This window comes from Triturus cristatus, chromosome 2_1 (assembly GCF_964204655.1).
Source record: "Triturus cristatus chromosome 2_1, aTriCri1.1, whole genome shotgun sequence".
Taxonomy (NCBI): domain Eukaryota; kingdom Metazoa; phylum Chordata; class Amphibia; order Caudata; family Salamandridae; genus Triturus; species Triturus cristatus.
The window spans coordinates 98,422,114-98,443,888 of NC_140581.1; the positions used below are offsets into that span (position 1 = coordinate 98,422,114).

The following is a 21,775-nucleotide window of genomic DNA, read 5'->3' on the forward strand; positions in this document are numbered from 1 at the left end:
GGCCGGTTTTCGGCCAATTTTGTTACAGGGTCGATTTTGCAGCTATGCTGCAAAAATGGCCCTGTAACAAAAACGGCCCCCAGGGGCCCAAAACCGGCCCCCACCCGTGTGGCGCACCGGGGGATTGCCCGGTGCCTGCTACGGCCAGTCGGGCCCTGACTGTAGGGAACAATTCCACACCACTCCAACAACGTGCCCCCTACAGCAAGTAGTTGTAACGACTTGCGTGGTAAAGTAGCACGTGGTAATGGCGCATGGGAGTGACTTCGTTGTAAAGGTTGGTCATTGTAAAGACTGTGGGGTAAAGGATGTTTCCCTTTCTGGGAATGAATTAAACTTGGATTAGCACTGTTGGGCCATATGTAGCATTATTCAAAGGGTGGGCAGTAGCATGCCGACTGCCCATAATGATCACCATTGTTCCAGTGATGGCCTCATATACCGGTGGGTCAAGATGCTATGGGTGGCCCTATAACCCATGGATACGTTTTCCTCTAAGAGAGTTGCTACCAGGCTAGAAGATACTCTCGCAAAAAAACATGCATAGCACACACGTGTGAGCAAATGCACAAACACATCCACACACACCACATTGCCACCCAATGCCTCTGCAATGTCCACCCTAGCGTCCTGAGAAGCACTGGTATGATGGCAGCGCCTAGACTGCTAGTGTTGAAGATTACAAAACAGCAATGGATGGAATGCTTGATTTAATCTCAGCCACTGGTAAATACTCACAGGGCATCCTAATCCATCGTTATTTTGCACACCATGCCACCTCAGTTAGGGCCCACCATATGCAAAAAGTTTTGACCCTGCTCCAATGGGACAGTACAGCCTGAACTACCAGGCCAGCTTCTCCCTGAACCCAACCACTAGCAATCCAAGACCGTTTCCACCCTGATTGGGGTGCATTAGGTGCAGTTCGGTTCCAGTGGAGTGGCAAGCATGGAACCTACGTCTGGGAATACCCACGTCTGGGCATACCCACCACACTGGAGTAAACAAAATAGTAATGGATGAAATACTTACATTAATCTCCCTAATCTCTGGTGTGGGAGTTTGGGCTTGTTTGTTGCTATTGGAGCAGGGTCAAGAACAGGCACGACTGGCACAGGTAACAGCGGTGGAGCGGGCAGTGGGGGGGGGGGGAGTGGACAGACGACAGGATAGGGAAAAGTAAAATAAAAAAATGTATAAAACCACTGTTTGGCGAGCACAAGTTAAGTGGTTTTATTTATTTTTTTATTTTACTTTCCGTCTCCCATCATCTGTCCAGTTCCCTTCCCCACTGTCCCGCCCCGCCGCGGTTATCTGTGCCGGACTCCCCTGGTCAAGACTGATTTGCATATGGGTGGGTCCAAACTGAGGTGGCATGGTGAGCAAAAAGACGATGGAAGGGAGTGTGGCCCGAGTAGTTACAAATGGTGGGGGTGAATTCAGGCATTCTCTCCATCACTTCTCGGTATAGACTGATAGTGTGACACCTGCAGCCTGCCTATTCGCCACCTCTGTCGCATTCTAAACTGAGTTGAGGCCCACTGTGGTGTGTCTGCTATGGGTGCAGGGCGCGTAACACTCCCTAGGGTGGGTTGGGTTTCTTCTAGGTTGGGTTGGGTTGGGCAGCAGGCAGGCAGCCTGCGTCCTAGTGTCATGCTAAGGCCAGAGGCTGACTTCTAGGCACACCTTGCTTGCATCTTCACGGCCGCCGCAGCTGTGATGAGCGTCAGGCTTGAAGACCCATAACCTACAATTCAGCATTTGTCTGTTTTGTCTGCATGTTCAGTTTTTCCTTTTGCAGTTCAACATTTATTTATCGATTTTCCATCAAAAAATAAAATGTAGACGTCAAGAAACAGAACTGACTCTTTTTGCGTGCAGCCAGTTTCAAAGTGCAGTCAGGAATAATTACTCTAAAACAAACTCCCGCGTCACTGCAAATTAGCAGCATTTCAGGGATGCTCACACCAGGAAGAGGCAAGAAAAATAGTGTCTTGATCGATTTCATGTTATAAAGCAGGCCCTGCAGAGTTAAGACAGGGAGGAATCTTCGCCCACCAGGCGATTGTCCAGCTGCAAGGGAAAGCCCGGCCTCCTGGGAGCCGATTCATAAAGCAATAACACGAGCAGGCGTCAGAGGGAGGGGATTTAAAATGCAAATATATGCAAAGTCGCAAAGTGTACAGTTTGCAGGTCAAGCCTTAGATGAGCAGCATAAATTGTTTAAGTGAGTGAAGCACAACAGAGAGTGTGACCTTGCACAGTGCCCTTAAAGGTCACAGGGCATGATAATGCACATAAAGCCACAAGGATGTGAAGCTTTTCTGCTCCATGATGGTTCCAGATGTAGATGCATGCTCGGTGGGGGTGCTGTCTAGAAGCAGAGGAGAGTAATCCCGGGTATTTTCATGTGATAGTATTTAATCCTGCCAACAGCATTTTATTCTTGCCCTTTTGAGACTCAACAGGAGTCATCATTCAGTTTTGACCACTGTTAGGTGGATTAAAGTCAGAAGATGGGTTTCCTCCTGTTTCACAGCATCAGCAGGGTCATGATTCCCTGTTTCTAGGTTTTCCAAGAGACAATGGAGTCACTTTGTGCAAATAACGTGTGGTGATTATCTGATGGTTAGGAAGATGGACACAGTTTAAAGCGTTATTTCTGTTGCTATTATTACTGTATTACTTAACGGGTTATAGTGCATTCACTGCAAGCAGCTAGCCCTATGATCCCGCCACCGCTATTGTCATAGAATAAAGGTTTTTCCCTATCCTGATTTCACACCCCACACTAAGGAGAAGTCAGTGGTCTAAGAGGTTGGTGGTTGCTGTCTGTTCTCATGGTTGGCTGCTGCCTACATTTTGGTCAGTATTGGAGAGAGACGGCCAACAATGGAAGGGCTGTTGGCATCTAGGATGGGCTGTTTTGGACATCGGCAGATAAGCCCTGATTTTAGATTGTTAGTGATGAAGAGAATAAAAAAAAGTGGTATGTATGTTGGTAGGTCACCTTTTTTTTATAGGGGAGGAAATTATGAATCTGTTACGAAGACAGTGGCCCGACCAATTGAGCTGCACACCTTTCCAACAGTGCGCTATACCTATGTGTTCAAATTGCCATAATGTAAAATGAAGCAAGAAAGCACCAAGGATTGTTACATCAATTGGAAGCCAACTATATCTGGTGGAATGTTGGAATGTCAGGATTAGAATTTTAAATTCTGAGTTTTACTGTCAAAAGGTCAAAATCAATCCTAATTTTCACATTCCTACATCATCAATCTAATTTATCAATTGGATGCACAGAAAAGTGCAATTTAAGAATTCACAAGGTAAAATGTTCATATCTCATTCAAATCAAATAGTTCTCTTTGTGTACTTCCTCGTTGAAGGCTAGCGTGATCGTTCTACTATTCAACAGATACAAAGTGGAAGAGGCAATACCTTTCAAATACAGATTGTAATATGCTGTGTCAACACAGATTAAAGATTCTTAAGGGCATTGTTAGAAATGGGATCTCTAGTTGTCAGTGGTATGCACCCTGTCCAAGTAGGGACCCTCACTAAAGTCAGGGCAAGGGAGTCACACAGCGAAGATAACCTTTGCTCACCCCCTTGGTAACCTACCACAGAACAGCCAGGCGTATCCCAGAGACAATGTGTGTGTAAAGTATATGTACACACACACGAATGCAAGCACACTGTAACGCCCTGAACGTCTCAGGATCGTTTAACAGACACGACAATGAGGACGCAACCACTTGTGAAGGGTTAGTTCTTTTAATGAAGGCAAATAAAATACAAAGAACAAACAAAAGTTATAGTCACTGGAATCCTCCAGGCTAAGTACGTTACCAGCCCACAGCACGGATGGTCCTAACCGTCCTCTGCATATACGCCGATCCCGGCGTATGCCAACAGAGGGCAGAAATGAAATGGCCGACAATGCCAATCGGTAGGCTGTGAGGGGCACGAAGAGTGTTGGGGAGAATCGAGGAGTCAGGGAAACACCCAGCCGGGGTCTCTACCTGAAGGGAGCAGCCGCTCAACCTCTTCCTCAGACTGCACCGGGACGCGGAGTCACCTCCTGGTGATGCGTCACCGATTCCCCAATCACAAGCAAGAAGACTGAACCGAGAGCAGCCGCTCGATCGATCCTGTGGACTTCCGAGTCTGTAACGCGGCAAACACCTCCTGGTGTGCGTTACAGCTGGCAGTCCCTGTGTCTCTGGTTGGGCTGGGAGTTACGACTCCAACCAGCAAAAGCGCCACTGCGCTTGGACTCAGCCGAGTCAAAAAGCGAAGCTCAATGATTGACCGGTAGAGCTTCCGGGTCCTTCACAGGTGACGATGGGGCAAGACACGGCCCAGGGAGTAACGACTCGACCTACCTCCGTTCTTGCCTTACTGGAGCACCACTCCGGAACACTGCTCTTCACGAAGCAGGTACGTCGGTGTAAACACAATATCCGACAGCCTTGTACCTCCCGGTTCCTCCCTTTATAGGGCGTGTTTTCCTTGAGTTATGTAACAGCTCTCCTGTTTACATAAGGGCGTGTTTCCCTTGAGTTATGTAACAGCTCTCCTGTTTACATAAGGGCGTGTTTCCCTTGAGTTATGTAACAGCTCTCCTGTTTACATAAGGGCGTGTTTCCCTTGAGTTATGTAACAGCTCTCCTGTTTACATAAGGGCGTGTTTCCCTTGAGTTATGTAACAGCTCTCCTGTTTACATAACCTCTCAACCGCTAAGCATCCTGGGAGATGTAGTCCGTTTTCGCTGGTTACCGTTTTCCTCCCCTTGTATGACAGGAATTCTTGACAGTACATCCTCCCTCTCAGCGGCTCCCCACGGGTCCAGCGCTGGCAGGAAAACGCCGATGGAACAAGGAGACCAAGCGCGGAGCATGAACCCCTTCAGCCGGTTCCCATGAATGCTCCTCCGGGCCATAGCCTTTCCACGCAACCAGGTACCACAGCTTCCCCCTGCGCCATTTGGACGCCCGTATGCCCGACACTTCATACTCCACCTCCGACTCCACGCATACCGGCCTAGGTGTCCCAGACGGCTTGGAGGGTGCTGGTTTGAGCAATGATACATGAAAAACAGGGTGTATCCGCAATGACTGGGGCAAGCACACCTTCACGTTCACGGGACCCATACACTTGGTAATTCGATAGGGGCCCATGTACTTGGGATGGAACACACTGTTCTTTCGAAACCTCATGTTTCTTGTGGATATCCAGACGTAGTCTCCAGTGCGGTACAGTGGCCCGGGCCTTCTCTTCCTATCTGCCGCAGCCTTGTATCTTCTCTTGGCCTCTATTAGGACAGCCCTTGAGCGCATCAACGTGTCTTTTATGTGTGCCACCCTGTCCGCTGTGGCGGGAATCCTGTCCTCTCTGAACGGATGTAGAAATGGCAAGAACCTGGGATGTTGGCCATAGTTGCTATAGAACGGAGATGACTGTGTGGAGCTGTGAGTGGCGTTGTTATAGGCTATCTCTGCAACCCATAGCAAGTCGACCCATTCTTCCCTGCCCTGGTCCACAAAACATCGCAGATACTGTTTGAGCGTTTGGTTCAGGCGCTCGGTTTGGCCGTCCGTTTGAGGGTGGTAGCTGGTGGACAGGGCGGTCTTAACATGCAGCGCAGTGCACCAAGTCTTCCAGAATTGCGCAGTAAACTGCGACCCCCGGTCCGACACGATCACCCCAGGTAATCCATGCAGTCGTACCACATTCTTTAGGAGTAGTGACGCCAATTCCCCGGCCGTAGGGACTCTCTTGCAGGGGATGAAGTGCCCCATTTTCGTCAAGTAATCCACCACCACCAGTATTGCCGTCATCCCCTGGTCTACCGGTAGGCCCACCACGAAGTCCAGTGATATGCTATCCCATGGTCTATCCGGGGTCGGAAGTGGATGTAAGAGCCCTTGGGTTCGGCCATGGTCGGCCTTCATGGTAGCACACGTAGGACACTCCTGTCCCCACCTCCTGACATCCACTCTCATGGTTGGCCACCAGAAATGCCGTCCCATGCTAGCCACCGTTTTTTCAAAGCCCAAATGACCTGCGCATGGAGAGTCATGGCACCAGATGAATGCTTGTTTCCTTAGCCTAGGCGTGGGTATCAATAGGCACCTGCCCTTCAGGGGTATCCCGTCCTTCAGCTGCCATTCTCTGTGACTGAGGAGCCACCTCCGCCATGCGAATGACCTGATCCCTCTCTTTATTCCCCTCAGGAAAGTATCCGGTTGGATAACCCCCAATACCATCCTCGGGGAAATGATGGAACGCTCGGTTGCAGGCAATGGTTCCTTAACTGCAGATTGACGGGACAGGGCGTCCGCCTTCCGGTTTTCCGTCCCCGGCCGATATGTGATGCGGAAGTTGAACCCCGCAAAGAAGATCATCCACCGCAGCTGCCTGGGAGAAAGGTGTCTAGTGGCCGTCATGAACTGTAGGTTCCGATGGTCCGTGTACACCGATACCACATGTCTTGCCCCCATCAACCAATGCCTCCATTCGGTGAAGGCGTCCTTGATTGCGAGAAGCTCCTTCTCCGCAATATGGTAGTTGCGTTCGGCGTCGTTGAGTTTGCGGGACATGTACGCAACGGGATGAAGCACCCCTGTGTCGTGGTTGCGTTGGGACAAGATAGCCCCCAGCGCCACATCCGACGCGTCCGCTTCCACCACGTAGGGGAGATCCGGATCGGGGTGAGCCAACACCGGCGCCTTACCAAAGGCGCTTTTCAGGGCCTCAAAGGCTTTGTTCGCTTCAGGGGACCAGACAAACTCCTTGGACTTCCTCAGTAGCTGTGTGATTGGGGCCACCACTCCTGAAAATCCATCTATAAACCGCCTGTAAAAGTTGGCGAAGCCAATGAAACTTTGGACGTCCTTCACGCTTTGGGGCACCGGCCATTCTTTCACCGCCTTGATCTTTCGTTCTGCCATCTCCTGTCCCTCTGGACTCAGCATCACTCCGAGGAATTCCACGGATGTGACGTGGAAGTCACACTTGCTGAGTTTACAAAACAGCATGTTTTCCCTCAGCTTTTGGAGCACAGCTTTGACGTGGTGTACGTGCTCCTCCACACTGGACGAATAGATGAGGATGTCGTCGATATATATACGACCACGTAGATATCCAACTCCTCTCTGAATACCTCATTCAAAAAGTACTGAAAGGCTGCCGGGGCGTTGCACAGACCGAACGGCATGACGAGGTACTCAAAAAGGCCGAACCTGGTCTTAAAGGCGGTCTTCCACTCGTCTCCGTCCCTCATGCGCACCAGATGGTATGCCCCTTTCAAATCCAACTTGGTGTAGATACGAGCTTTCTTGACCTGTTCCAGAAGTACACTGATGAGAGGCAAGGGGTACCGATTTTTTATGGTTATCGCATTCAATGCCCTAAAGTCCACACAGGCTCTCAGCTCCCCATTAGCCTTCGGGATGAAGAAGAGTGGCGAGGCGGCCGGAGACTTGGACGGGCGGATGAATCCTAGCTTGAGGAGTTTATCCAGGTACCCCCGGAGATGCACGTTTTCAGGCTCCGTCAGGGCATACAGCCTGCCGCTGGGAACGCTGGCCCCTGGCACCAGGTCGATCTGGCAGTCAAACTGTCTATGTGGTGGTAGCACTTCCGCCTTCACCTCATCAAATACATCCTCAAAACTGTGATAAGCCTGGGGGAGAGCCACATCTTTTTCTACCGCTGTAGCCACCGTCTGACTCCCGCTCTCATCCGCGTCAAGGGATTCCGTTCTTATTCCACAATGCAGGATGCAATACGGTGACGTCATTTCGATGCGATGTGTTGGCCAATCCACAAAGGGGTTGTGTTTCTGTAGCCACGGCAATCCCAATATGACGCCATATTGGGGAGCTCGGATGATGTTAAAATCGATTTGTTCCAAATGGTTCCTCCCATATCTCATCGGAAGGACCCCCGTGTGCTGTCCGATGGGCCCCGTCACCAATCGCCTTCCGTCTACCGCATAGACGTCTTCAGGTACTGCTTTGGGAAGAAGCACTAGCCCTAGCCTGCATGCCTCGTTGTGGTCCATAAACATGCCAGTGGCCCCTGAATCCACCATGGCCACAACGGGTATCCACTGGTCATGCACTCCCACGTGCACCGTGATAAACAGGTGTCGTTGTCCCTTAGTGACCGAGTTGGAAAGTGAAGGGATGGATGAGTGACTCCGAGATGCCCCTTCTCTGGTCTTGGAGTTCTCTAGTTTTCCGCCGGTATGTCCACCACGGCTGTTACCGACCGGTTGGCCCGATAACGTGACGTCTTCGGTTTGGCAGGGCATTCACGTACGTAGTGGCCTTTTTTGCCACAATATAGGCACAATCCTTGTTTACGGCGTGACTCTTTCTCCGTGGCTGTGAGGCTCGCTCGTATTGCGCTGATGTCCATGGGTTCTCCCTTGGATGCGGTGGAAGTTTCAGGACTTCCCACCGTCACATAGGATGGAAGGGATTTTCCTTTTCTCCCATGATCCCCCTTTCTTTCACTTAGCCTATGTTCCAGCCATAATACCAGGTTGATAAGGCCCTCACATGTCTTGGGTTGAGGGTCAATATGAGCCACGGCGTCCTTGAGCTCATCGCACAGCCCTTGATGGAAGAGCGCCGTCTGTTTAGCAACAGGCCACTTGGTTTCCGCAACCAGCCTTCGGAACGCGTTGAGATACTGCACCAGGTCGTTGGATCCCTGTCTCAACTCAAGCATTTCACGGTCCGCCGTGTACGAGTCAGCCCTTCTGTCGAATACCTTCAGGAATTCCTCGCGAAAAGCACCCCAATCACATAAGAGGGGGTCGTCCCTGCTCACCAGAGGTACGGCCCATTGTGCCGCGTTTCCAGCCAAATAGGATATAAGGAAAGCCACACGAGCCTGACTCGTGGGGAACGCCTTTGGTTTGCACGATAAATGTAGCGCCACTTGTGTGAGGAATACCTGCACTGTGTTAGGATCCCCACTGTACCTCTCTGGTGTTGCCAAGGGGATGGCTACCGGCATTTCCACTACTACCGCAGGGGTCTGGTTCGTGAGGGAGGTGCTGGGCGTGAGCGGGTCCAATTGGATAGCATCCAGTCTGGCTTTTACATCGGCTGCTTCTTGCCTAGAGGCAGCCACTTCAACTTGCATGGCCGCTAAAGCAGCCAGCACATCATCAAGTGTTGCCATGTCTGTTATCGACCGGGAGACAGTTAGTGTTATTAAGGTCGGATATTTTGTAACGCCCTGAACGTCTCAGGATCGTTTAACAGACACGACAATGAGGACGCAACCACTTGTGAAGGGTTAGTTCTTTTAATGAAGGCAAATAAAATACAAAGAACAAACAAAAGTTATAGTCACTGGAATCCTCCAGGCTAAGTACGTTACCAGCCCACAGCACGGATGGTCCTAACCGTCCTCTGCATATACGCCGATCCCGGCGTATGCCAACAGAGGGCAGAAATGAAATGGCCGACAATGCCAATCGGTAGGCTGTGAGGGGCACGGAGAGTGTTGGGGAGAATCGAGGAGTCAGGGAAACACCCAGCCGGGGTCTCTACCTGAAGGGAGCAGCCGCTCAACCTCTTCCTCAGACTGCACCGGGACGCGGAGTCACCTCCTGGTGATGCGTCACCGATTCCCCAATCACAAGCAAGAAGACTGAACCGAGAGCAGCCGCTCGATCGATCCTGTGGACTTCCGAGTCTGTAACGCGGCAAACACCTCCTGGTGTGCGTTACAGCTGGCAGTCCCTGTGTCTCTGGTTGGGCTGGGAGTTACGACTCCAACCAGCAAAAGCGCCACTGCGCTTGGACTCAGCCGAGTCAAAAAGCGAAGCTCAATGATTGACCGGTAGAGCTTCCGGGTCCTTCACAGGTGACGATGGGGCAAGACACGGCCCAGGGAGTAACGACTCGACCTACCTCCGTTCTTGCCTTACTGGAGCACCACTCCGGAACACTGCTCTTCACGAAGCAGGTACGTCGGTGTAAACACAATATCCGACAGCCTTGTACCTCCCGGTTCCTCCCTTTATAGGGCGTGTTTTCCTTGAGTTATGTAACAGCTCTCCTGTTTACATAAGGGCGTGTTTTCCTTGAGTTATGTAACAGCTCTCCTGTTTACATAAGGGCGTGTTTCCCTTGAGTTATGTAACAGCTCTCCTGTTTACATAAGGGCGTGTTTCCCTTGAGTTATGTAACAGCTCTCCTGTTTACATAAGGGCGTGTTTCCCTTGAGTTATGTAACAGCTCTCCTGTTTACATAACCTCTCAACCGCTAAGCATCCTGGGAGATGTAGTCCGTTTTCGCTGGTTACCGTTTTCCTCCCCTTGTATGACAGGAATTCTTGACACACACACACACACTCACAATAACACAGTTAAAACACTACAAAAGGAGTCCACACCATTTTACAAAAATAGCCCATATTTTTCAGGGGTTTATCAGAGTGGGGGCAGTAGCCCCAGGTGACAGTCCCCCTTTTTCCAGTCTCTCTCCCACTATTTCAGGCGTGCTGTCCTGCAACTGGTCCGCCAAACCATGGTCTGTACCCTTAGGCTGGGTGTGTGCCTGGCAAGCCAGGACTTCCAAAGGAGTACAACCACCCCAAGGGAAACACGCTCTTTATGTGTTGTGTGAAAGTCTGCCTCTCAATGGCCTCCTGCTCCCTACCCTCTGACTTAGCATGAAGCCCTCCCATGCCAAAAGTGGCATCACAGGGGTCATTCCTCGGTTTCTTTGACCACTGAGCTGGCAACCCCTGGCCCACCAGTTTTCCCACTGTGGACTGCCTCCCTCCTCACCCCTCCATTGGACTTCTGTACCTTCCTCTCTGGAGGGTACTGCCAGACCCCAGAACTGGTGGGAGGTTTGGACGACAGTGTCTGACTGCCCCTCAAACTCAACCTACCCTCCTCTGGGGTGACTCCATACTCCCTTACCAGGGCTTCCTCCATGGGGGTACACCTCTCCCTGTCACTCTCTTCTAGAGCCAGCAGAGTGTCCATTCTATCACCAGGAATATGACTCCCTGTGCAAGTTCCCCAATCCTCCTCAGGAATCCTGCACAGCTCTGAAGCTACATGACTTAGCCCACTGGTGTATGCCACCACCTCCTTGAAGTTAGATACCAAGTCTCTGGGTATTTGGACTTTTTCTTCAGTACTGGACATGGTACTTTCGCTGCCACCATCTGTGCTGGACTCAGCCCTCCTGGCTTCCAAGTCCAGCTCTCTCAATTTCAACTCATGAGCTAAAATCTGTTGTCATTCTTCCATAGCTAGTTTCTTTTCCTTCATTTCCATCCTGAGCCTTTTAAGCTCCAATTTGTGCTTCCTAGCTTTCCCGCTGTCTTGCAGCTCTTCTGCCGATAGACCTTTGGATGAAACACTGCTGCTGCCCTGGAGGGTGCTCTCCCCCAGTCAGATCCTAATGCACAAAGTCCCCATGCAGGCCCTGTTCCTCCATGTCCACATTATCATTCCCCTCCTCTGTGTGCTCACCAGCCTCCCCGCTGCCAATCTGGCCCTCAGTGCCTTTTGCAGCTCCTCCTTCCTAGTGAGGCCTTTACAAAAACACTTGAAATCCTTGCAGAACATTTTGAGCTGAGGCAGCATATAGGTTTCCAACCTCTCCTGCTCAAACACTGAATCTGCAGCTACAGCTGTTGACTCACCAGACTGAAGGCCTGATTACAACTTTGGCGGTCTGGGAGCGGGCCGCCACTGCAGTTCCCCGCTTGAGACCACGAAAGTCGACCGCCGCCTGCCCGATTACGAGTTTCCTCGCTGTCTGGCGGGCGGTGCTGTGGTCCGTTTGCGGTGCCTATTGAAAAGGAACCGCAATTGGAGCACCTCCGGCCATTCCTGCATGGCATGGACTGTGCAGACCCGGCCGTGCAGGAAAGGGGGTGCATGCAGATAAGGTGGACACAACATGTGGCCCCCTGCACGCATCCTCGTGCACAGGGGCAACAGGGGGCCCTGTAGTGCCCCTTTTGTTTCCCCACCACCAGCGTTTTCATGGCGGGCTCATCACCATGAAAAGGCTAGCAGTGGGGAAACTCGCAGTATGCTTGATGGTGCTGCAACAGCACCGCCCATGATATTGCTCCTCCAGACCGCCGCAAGACTGCCAGCGATCGTGGATCCCTGGTGGTTGCAGTAGTCCCAAAACGGTCTGACCACCTTACTTGTAATACAGCAGTCGGATCACTGGTACGGTGGTCACCGACTGCCACCGCAACTCTGCCACGCGTTCGACGGTCCATCGAACTCGCAATCAGGCCCTGAGACATGATGGTGGAAAAAACTCACATGTTGCAAAGAGATCAAACAGTGAAAAAACAGTATTTGGTTGCGTAATGGTCTGCAATATGAAGTAATGTACACCAATCACTGTATGCAAAGCACAAATCCTATCCTCACCACTGGACACCAGTGTTAGAAATGGGGTCCCTAGTTGGCAGTGGTTTGCACCCTTTCCAAGTAGGGACACTATATGCAGGGTAAGGGAGTCACACAGCTAAGATACCCCCTGCTCTCCCCCTTGGTAGCTTGGCACAGAGCAGTAAGGCTTATCCCAGAGGCAATGTGTAAAGAAGTTGCACATATACACACACAGTAACACCGTGAAAACACTGCAAAAGGAGTTCACACCAGTTTAGAGGAATAGGCAATATTTATCTGAATAAAACAAGACTAAAATGACAAATATCCATCATACACATGTCAAAATATAACTTTTAAAATGTTAAGCAAATTTAGTCCATGGAAATCAATGGATTTCCTGGTTTAGGAAAAAGTACCTGAGATGCGCAAAAATGAAAGACTATGCAAGGCACAGGGGAGAAGAAGTGTTGAAAAAGCAGGTGATGAGTCGGTTCCATACTGCTACAGCGGAGGTTTCTTATTGCTAGGCAGGGGAGGTGATGCGTTGGTTCCTTACTATTGCAGGGAAGGTAATGTAACCTTTGCGGGCACGTGTGTTGGTTCCTTACTGCTGTGCGGTGTTGATGAAGAAATCAAAGCCGAGGGATGATGTGTCTAAAATCCAGTCGCGCTGCATAGGTTCCACAGTAATGAAGCAAGCTGTGTCAGAGTCTGAATGGTGCATCACGGACTTCAGTGATGCGGTGCTCAAATCCCATGCAGCAGTGGTTCTTCTGATGTGCTGCAACGGAAAGCTGGGGCCTGTGTTGTAAGCCGCGGTTGTTGCGTTAAGCAGGGACCATACTCCGGTGCTGGCAGCTGCGGTGCATCAAGTTTTGCAGCAATGCGTCGGAATGACGCTGGGAGGCGATGCATGGATTTTCTTCTTGAAATCACCAGAATTCACTTACAGGGGCCCAGGAACTGGATTTGGCACCACTTGGCAAGTCAAAAGAGCCCAAGTACTGGCAGGTGAAGTGTTTAATGGCCCTTACTGGAGGTACGCTCAACTCAAGCCTTTGGAGAACCTTGAAAGCAGGATGTAGAATGCAAAGTTTAGTCCTTTCACTTGCAGGACAGAAGCAGCAAGCAGCAGGCCAACACAGCAGAGCAAACAGCAAAGTGGTAGTCCCCCCTGACAGCTTATCCAGCTCTTCTTCCTGACAGAATGTCTCAACCCAGAAGTGTTCTGAGGATATGGTGTCAGAGGTCCAGTACTTATACCCCTTTCAGCCTTTGAATTTTGAAAACTTCAAAGAAGAGTTTTTGTAGTGCACAAGATGCTGCCTTTCCCATCCCTGGCTCCAGATACACTGCAGGGGGTAGAGACGTCATTGTGTGGGGACAGGCACAGTAAAGTCCTATTTAGGTCTCAGTGATGACTCCTCCCACCACTCTAGCTCAGGATGGCCCCTCAGCCTGGTAATGGCTCACCAGGATATGCAAGGGACACCTCAGATCCCTTTATGTGACTGTCTGGAGTGAATGTGCAAGAGCCCTACTGTCAGCCAACCCAGACGTGTTTTCTACAGACAGGCAGAGGCACAGAATGGTTAAGCAAGAAAATGTCCACTTTCTAAAAGTTATACCAAACACGGGTTTGGGCTCATATAGTCAGTTAGGCTGAGCTACCTATAAATCACACTTTGGAACTCAAATTAATCCATAGTCGCTATATTCATTAAAGCGATCACTGTTTAATCTTTTTTGTAACATCATACAAACGCTTTTGTTTTTTTTGTTATTTTTGTCACACACAGAAGACCATGTTATAAACACAGTGGCCCCTAACAAGGAAAATGAGAGCAAGGTAATGAACATAGCCTTATAATCAGATCTATATTGTACTGTCCAGCCGGACAGGATAAATTTTAATATTTCAAATGCGTGGTGACCAATAAAGTTGGAACACAACCTTGCGTCCGGCAATATACAAACAAACTAAAACAAAAGGGCTTGGGCAAAGCTTAATGCTCAAACGTGTCAAAGAGTCGACGATGTTTTGATCCCATGAAAAAGAATGTGGGAGCATAATCAGGACATTGGATTACATGCCTGAGTAAATGCCATCTGCAATTAAGGTAAACTGCAGTGGGATTGGGGATGCGGACGGGCTAGCCAGCTCGTCGTTCCGATTAGAGGGTGGCAACTGCAGGGAGTTGCATGCGAAGATAATGGTGAAGAGATCAGATTGATTGTTGGCAACTACGGTAGGTTGCCTGCTATAATGTGCGGTTTGTGAAAGGAGGTAATGCAGGGCAGAGGAATGTAGATGCCTCTGTGTAGACCGTGGCAGCGTGTCCATGCGGGAGCCAGTTTGCTACTTATTTTTGTCACACACAGAAGACCAAACACAAAATTAAATCATACATTTTCTTCCCTCCCACCAACAATAGATACACAACAATGGATACAAACAAAATTTGATTAGCACAAATACACACAGGTGAATGAACCACAACACAAATAACATGAATACAATACACTAAAGGATCAGTTCTTATTTTACAAAGTCCAGAGCACAAGCTAGAGGGAAATTATTTATATATACACCTATAAGTCAATTTTATGAATTCAACTGCTCTCTTTTTTGTGGACGATGCAGCTCTGCCAACTTGTGACTTCTATAACCAGGTCAGTATCTTTTACTATGTGACAGTAGGCATTTTTCTCAGGAGACAGAACTGCTATCCACTCCACAAAAATAAACATAAAATTGCATATTACTGTCTACAACATGCTATGGTGGATCTACAATGACTTGAAAATATCACCATAATTACCTCAGATGGCTTGAAGCGCTGATAGAATTATTTTACCTGAAAGACATTCATCCATATATCGTGGTTACAAGAGCTCTTACACTCCAATATATCCCACACAACTATATCAATGCCAAATAAAAAGATTAAACAGTGATTGCTTTTTATTGAGTATAGCGACTATGGATTAATTTAAGTTCCAAAGGTTTAGTCAGTTTTAGCATTGGTGTGTTTGTGTCACTTTCTAAAAGTGGCATTTTCAGACTTACAATTCAAAAACCAACTTCACCTCAATATGTATTTTTAAATTGTGAATCCGGAGACCCCAAACTCCAAATTGAAATCTGCTCCCAATAGGAAATTACACTTAAATTATGTTTTAAGGCAATCCACATGTTATCCTATGGGAGAGATAGGTCTTGCAATAGTGAAAAACGAAATAAGCAGTATTTCACTACCAGGACATGTAAAACAGAACAGTACATGTCCTACTTTTTAAATAGACTGCACCCTGCCCATGGGGCTACCTTGGGCCTATCTTAAGTGTGCTTTACATTTAATAAAAGGAAATGTTTGGGCCTGGCAAGTTGAAATGTCAGTTTAAAACTGCACACACAGACACTGCAGTGGCAGGCCTGAGACATGTTTGAAGGGCTACTCGTGTGGGTGGCACAATTAGTGCTGCATGCTCACTAGTAGCATTTGATTTACAGGCCCTTGGCACACATGGTGCACTCTACTAGGGACATACAAATAAATCAAACATGGCAATCATGGAGAAACACAGGAGGGAATCAAAAAAAGTTTGGGGAGAACCCTGCAAAAGGAGTAGAAGTATTAAGCCACCCATTATAATGAGCCAGCCAGCACGTGTTTCGCATGATGCTTATCGTTCATCATTTGTTAATAGAGTAGTGGCCATACCCATCTGTAATGTGCACCTGATGCAGAGATTTCTGAGTTGTAAAATGCAAGGGATTCGTCTCTGATCACCAGGAGGAACTGCACTGGCTCCTTCCTAGTAAAAGGTCTCATTCGAAAGTCATTTGCTTTCCCTTTAAGCTCTTGAAGGCTCTCAGACAGCACTTCTGCACTCCAACATCATGTCTTAGCTGCAAGTTTAATTTGATTATCCTTTATGGCACTACCATGGGTTTAAAGAGCGTAGAGTTAAGATAGCAGGTTGTTCCTTTTTAGGTCTGGCTAGAGAAAGCATGCACATTTGAGTCCTAAACTCAAGATCTCCCTGCCATGAACCCCAGGTGAATAACAGACTAGCTGACCCCCACAAAGACTTAAACACTTGCATGTTCTCAAATTGTTCTTCTGTTGTCTTTATTTTGCACTTGGTCCCCTGTTCTTCGCATCAGTGCTATGACATTTCTGGGGGATTGGAATGCAGACTAATATAGAACATAAGTCGTGCACAATGTTCGTTCAAGCACAGTTATTAAATGGGCAATTACCACGCAACAGACACGTGCTTACCCACCGCATACACATGGCACATGCTTATCCGACATCCACACTGAACCAAACCACACTACAAAAAGAATCAGCACGCACAAACATGGCATGCAGGAGGCACGCTGACGCCCTGATTTCCTAGCACAAAGCACTTCTTACATCAACGCAAAAAGCAGACAAGCAAAAACAAGAAAGCCTTGCTTCATAATGTACGGTGCTCCAACTTGTGTTAATGTAATTCTGAAACCCCGTATGAGGAGAAGAGAAACCTGCTGCTCGGGTCTGATTGTGCAATTATGCTGCCAGTGGGCTGCAGAGGAATCAAGCATAGTGCTGTCTAGGCTGCGAAGGACGTATTAGCAGATAAGTACGTGTTCCAAAACAGAAGTCCGGAGAAACAGTCACGTCAAATGCGTGCACATCCCTCTCCCTGTCTAGAGCTATGAAAATAGGGAAACCAAGAAAGGACTGGGGCATTGTCAGCTGGTGGGATATAAACAGTCTGCTTACCTTTAAAAACAGACGCAACCACAAGGGAAGGCCATAGTGACTCCCCATCAAGGGCCCATTTTTTAAACAAGCATTGGTAAAGCCAATAAATCACACCTATGCAATAGTTATTGGGTTTGCCAATATGTTTCTGCCATGTTGTACACCAGTGTGGCTGCTGTTCAGCATGGCTAAAAGTTAGTGGCATAGATGAGAGTGGCATGGAGTAAACTGTTGTAGAGAGAAGTGGCAAAGAGTGCAGCTGATTGGCGAAGAGTGAAGTAGAGTGTCATGGACTGGAGTGTCGTGGACTGGAAGGGAGGGCGCTGGGTGGAACAAAGTGTCGTAGAGTTGAGTGTTGTAGAGTGGCGTACAGTAGAGTGTCGCTGAATAGCGTAGAGTGAAATTGAGTAGAGTGGAGTGGCATAGAGCGGAGTAGATTTGTAGACTGGAGTAGATTCATGGAGTGGAGTGGCATAGAATGGAGTGGCATAGAGTGGAGTAGATTAGCCTGGAGTGAAGTGGAATGCTGCATAGAGTGGAGTGTTGTAGAGTGGAGTCGAGTGGAGTGAAGCAGAGTGTCATAGAGTGGAGGGCTGTAGAGTGGAGGGGCGTACAGTTTATTAGATTAAAGTGTCAGAGTGGAGTGGCGTAAAGTAAAGTAGAGTCTCAGAAAGTGTTGTGGAGTGTCATAGAGTGGAGTATTTAGAGCAGAGTGTTGTAGAGTATGGTAGAGTGGCCAAGAATTAAGTGGCATGGTATGTAGTAGAGTAGAGTGTCGTAGAGTGGAGTACAGTGTCATAGAGTGGAGTACAGTGGAGTAGAGTGGAGAAGGGTGTCATAGAGTGTAGTGTTGTAGAGTGGAGTGGAGTGGAGTACAGTAGAATGTCATAGAGTGGAGTGGTGAATAGTGCAGGGGCGTAGAGTTGAGGGGCATAGCGTGGAGTAAAGTGGCATAGAGTGCTGTGACATAGAGTGGAGTGACATAGAGTGGAGTGATGTAGCGTAGAGTGGAGTAATGTGTCAGGAGTGGAGTGGCATAGAGTGGCATAGAATGTCGTGGAGTGTCGTAGAGTGCGGTGTTCACAGTGGAGTGTTGAATAGTAGAGTAGAATGTCCCAGAGTGAAGTGGCATAAAGTGGAGTAGAGTGCAGTAGAGTGTTATAGAGTGGAGTGTCGTAGAATGTAGTGGTTCAGATGGGAGTAGTTTAGAGTGGAGTACAGGAATCCTGTACAGGAATCTACCTCTCTCCCTCCTCGTCTTCCTCCTCCTCCTCTCTTTTCCAGTCCTTCGACCCTTGACCCTGATTTCAGGTAGGTCGCCCCCCCTCTGCCGCCTCACGGTCCTCCTGTGATGCTGCCTGTGCCTGCCCCGCTGCCTGCTTCGGCCGCTTACTGCCCTCGTGCCACTGGTATACCTGTACTCTATTGTGTGTCTCTTTTGCTGTAATACCGTAATATTGTGCCTCTTTCTGCTGTAATTCTGCTTTAGTTCCTCCACTTGTTGTTTTGCTCTTCATTGTTCCCCTGCCCCCCGTTTTTTGCCTTCTGTATCCCCCCTCCCGCTCCCTTCCCTCGCACTCTCCCGCCGCTGCGTCCCTGCGGCCCGCCCCCCTGAGAGCCCATTCGCCGCCCCGCTCCCGCCTCCCAGCTGCTGCGCCCTCCCACTGCCCTTCTTATGGAGGCTGCGAAGCAGGCGCGCAGCGGGTGCGCGCAGCGTGCACGCCGCCGGCGCGCCAAAGGCAAGCCCGTCTGCGCCCGTCCGCGCCTGGACCGCGCCCAGCACCAGAACCCCTGGCACCCACAGGAACCAGAAGCCCCGCCTGAGATACGACACTGCTGCCCTCCACGCACTCAACACCAGCCGAATTCCCGCCTGTCATCGAGCCACCCCGAAACGCACCCACGGACCCTTCACCTGCCAAGCCTGCAAATTCACCTGCCTCCGAACCTGCACCGCACCCCCCAGACCAGGCGCCAACAACAACCACCTCAGGTGTATCCTGCTCAACACCCACTTCGTCCACAAGCACGCCGTTGAACTCTGGGACCTCCTCGACACAACAGCGCCAGACGTCGCCTTCCTCACGGAAACCTGGATGAACGCGTCAGCCCCCAACATCGCCATAGCCATCCCGGACGGCTACAAGATCACCCGGAGGGACCGAATCAACCAAACCGGAGGAGGCATCGCCATCGTCTACAGGAACACCATCCGCATCACGACCAACTCCGATGACACCCTCAACGCCGCCGAACACCTTCACTTCCAGATACACACCGACCCCAAGACCACCCTCTGAGGTACCCTTATCTACAGACCCCCGGGGCCACGCACACAATTCAGTGAAGCCATCGCAGACTTCATCAGCCCGCATGCCCTCGCCTCCTCACACTACATCCTCCTAGGGGACCTGAACTTCCACCTGGAGAACAACAATGACAACAACTCCACCACCCTGCTAGACAACCTCGCCAACCTCTGACTCAAGCAACTGGTAGACACCCCCACCCACTGCGCCGGCCACACACTTGACCCCGTCTTCTCCTCCAGCAACCTCGTCACCTACAGCCACTCCACCGGACTACACTGGACCGATCACAGCTGCGTCCATTTCAACTTCAGGAGGACCACGACTCACCACCACGCGCAACAGGCTCCCCGAAGATGCTGGAGCAAGATCACCACTGACCAGCTTACCACTTCCCTGAGCCAAAACCCCCCTACCTACACTATGGACACCAAAGACGCAGCCCGCAACCTCACACAGTGGATCACCAACTGCGCCGATGACCTGGCACCACTGAAGAACCCTCGAAGCAAACCTGGCAGCAGGAAAGCCCCATGGTTCACCGACGACCTCAAAGACTCAAAGAAATCCTGCCGCTCCCTCGAGAAAGCCTGGCGCCACGAACAGACGGCAGATAACCTGACTGCCCTCAAGAACACCACCCGAAAACATCACCAGCTGATCCGCACAACCAAAAGGACATCATTCAGAGAACGACTGGACAACAACACCCACAACAACAAGGAACTCATCGTTAAAGAGCTCTACAACCCCAGCGCCAGCAGCAACGACATCACGCCTTCACAAGACCTCTGCAACTCACTCACCACGTTCTTCCACGGCAAGATCGTCGATATACACAACAGCTTCGGCGCCCAGTCCACGTACCCCACCACCGCACCAACGCCCCCCACCACCACCCTCTGCGCCTGGACCCCCGTCAGCACTGAAGACACCACCCACGTGATGAACACCATCCACTCTGGCTCCCCAGCCGACCCCTGCCCCCACTACATCTTCAACAAAGCCGACTCCATCATCGCACCCCAACTCCGGAACATCATCAACAACTCCTTCGCATTCGCTACCTTTCCGAAGAGCTGGAAGCACGCGGAGATCAGCGCCCTCCTGAAGAAACCCACCGCGGACCCCACAGACCTCAAGAACTTCCGGCCCATCTCGCTCCTCCCCTTCCCCGCAAAAGTCATCGAGAAGACCGTCAACAAGCAACTGACCGCCTTCCTCAAGACGAACGACTCCCTCGACCCATCGCAGTCCGGTTTCCGAGCGAACCACAGCACCGAGACCGCCCTCATTGCAGCCACCGACGACATCAGGACCCTGAACTGCCGCCCTCATCCTCCTCGACCTATCGGCCGCATTCGATACAGTCTGCCACCGCACCCTAACAACCCGCCTCCACCACGCCGGGATCCAAGGAAAGGCCCTGGAATGGATCACCTCCTTCCTCTCCGACAGAACCCAGAGAGTCCGGCTCCCGCCCTTCTGCGCCGCGGCCACCAAGATCATCTCTCAGCCCTACCCTCTTCAATGTCTACATGAGCCCCCTCGCAGCCATCGCTTGCAACCACAACCTCAACATCATCTCCTACGCTGACGACACCCAGCTGATCCTCTCCCTCACCAAAGACCCCGCCACTGCCAAAACCAGCCTCCAGGAAGGAATGAAAGACGTCGCAGAATGGATGAAGCTCAGCCGTCTGAAACTGAACTCAGACAAGACGGAGGTCCTGATCCTCGGACCAGTCCCCTCCGCTTGGGACGACTCCTGGTGGCCCCCTGCTCTGGACACCGCCCCCAAGCCCACGGACCACGCACGCAACCTAGGCTTCATCCTTGACTCCTCCCTCACGATGAACAAGCAAGTCAACGCCGTCTCATCTTCATGCTTCAACACCCTTTGCATGCCTCGAACGATCTTCCGGTGGATCCCCACTGAAACCAGAAAGGCAGTCACCCAGGCCCTCGTCACCAGCCGGCTGGACTAAGGGAACGCTCTCTACGCTGGAACCCGAGCCAAACTACAAAAAAGACTCCAGCACATACAGAACGCATCTGCACGACTCATCCTGGACATCCCTTGTCACACCCACATCTCCACCCACCTGAGAGACCTGCACTGGCTCCCCGTCAGCAAGAGGATCACGTTCAGGCTCCTCACCCACGCACACAAAGCTCTCCACGACATGGGCCCCGAATACCTCAACAACCGCCTCACATTCTACTCGCCAGCCCGCCAGCTCCACTCCGCCAGCCTCGCCCTCGCCACCGTCTCACGGATTCGCAGAACCA

The 21,775-nt window shown here is 50.5% G+C and overlaps 1 long non-coding RNA gene across 1 annotated transcript in view; it reads right to left on the reverse strand.

The window, feature by feature from the left end:
* Nucleotides 1–12,687: 12,687 nt before the first annotated feature.
* Nucleotides 12,688–21,775, reverse strand: part of LOC146863829 (uncharacterized) — a 49,957-nt gene continuing 40,869 nt past the window's right edge. Inside the window, exon 5 of the long non-coding RNA XR_014976570.1 lies at nucleotides 12,688–13,481. This is a non-coding gene — a long non-coding RNA (uncharacterized LOC146863829). The remainder of the gene's footprint in view (nucleotides 13,482–21,775) is intronic.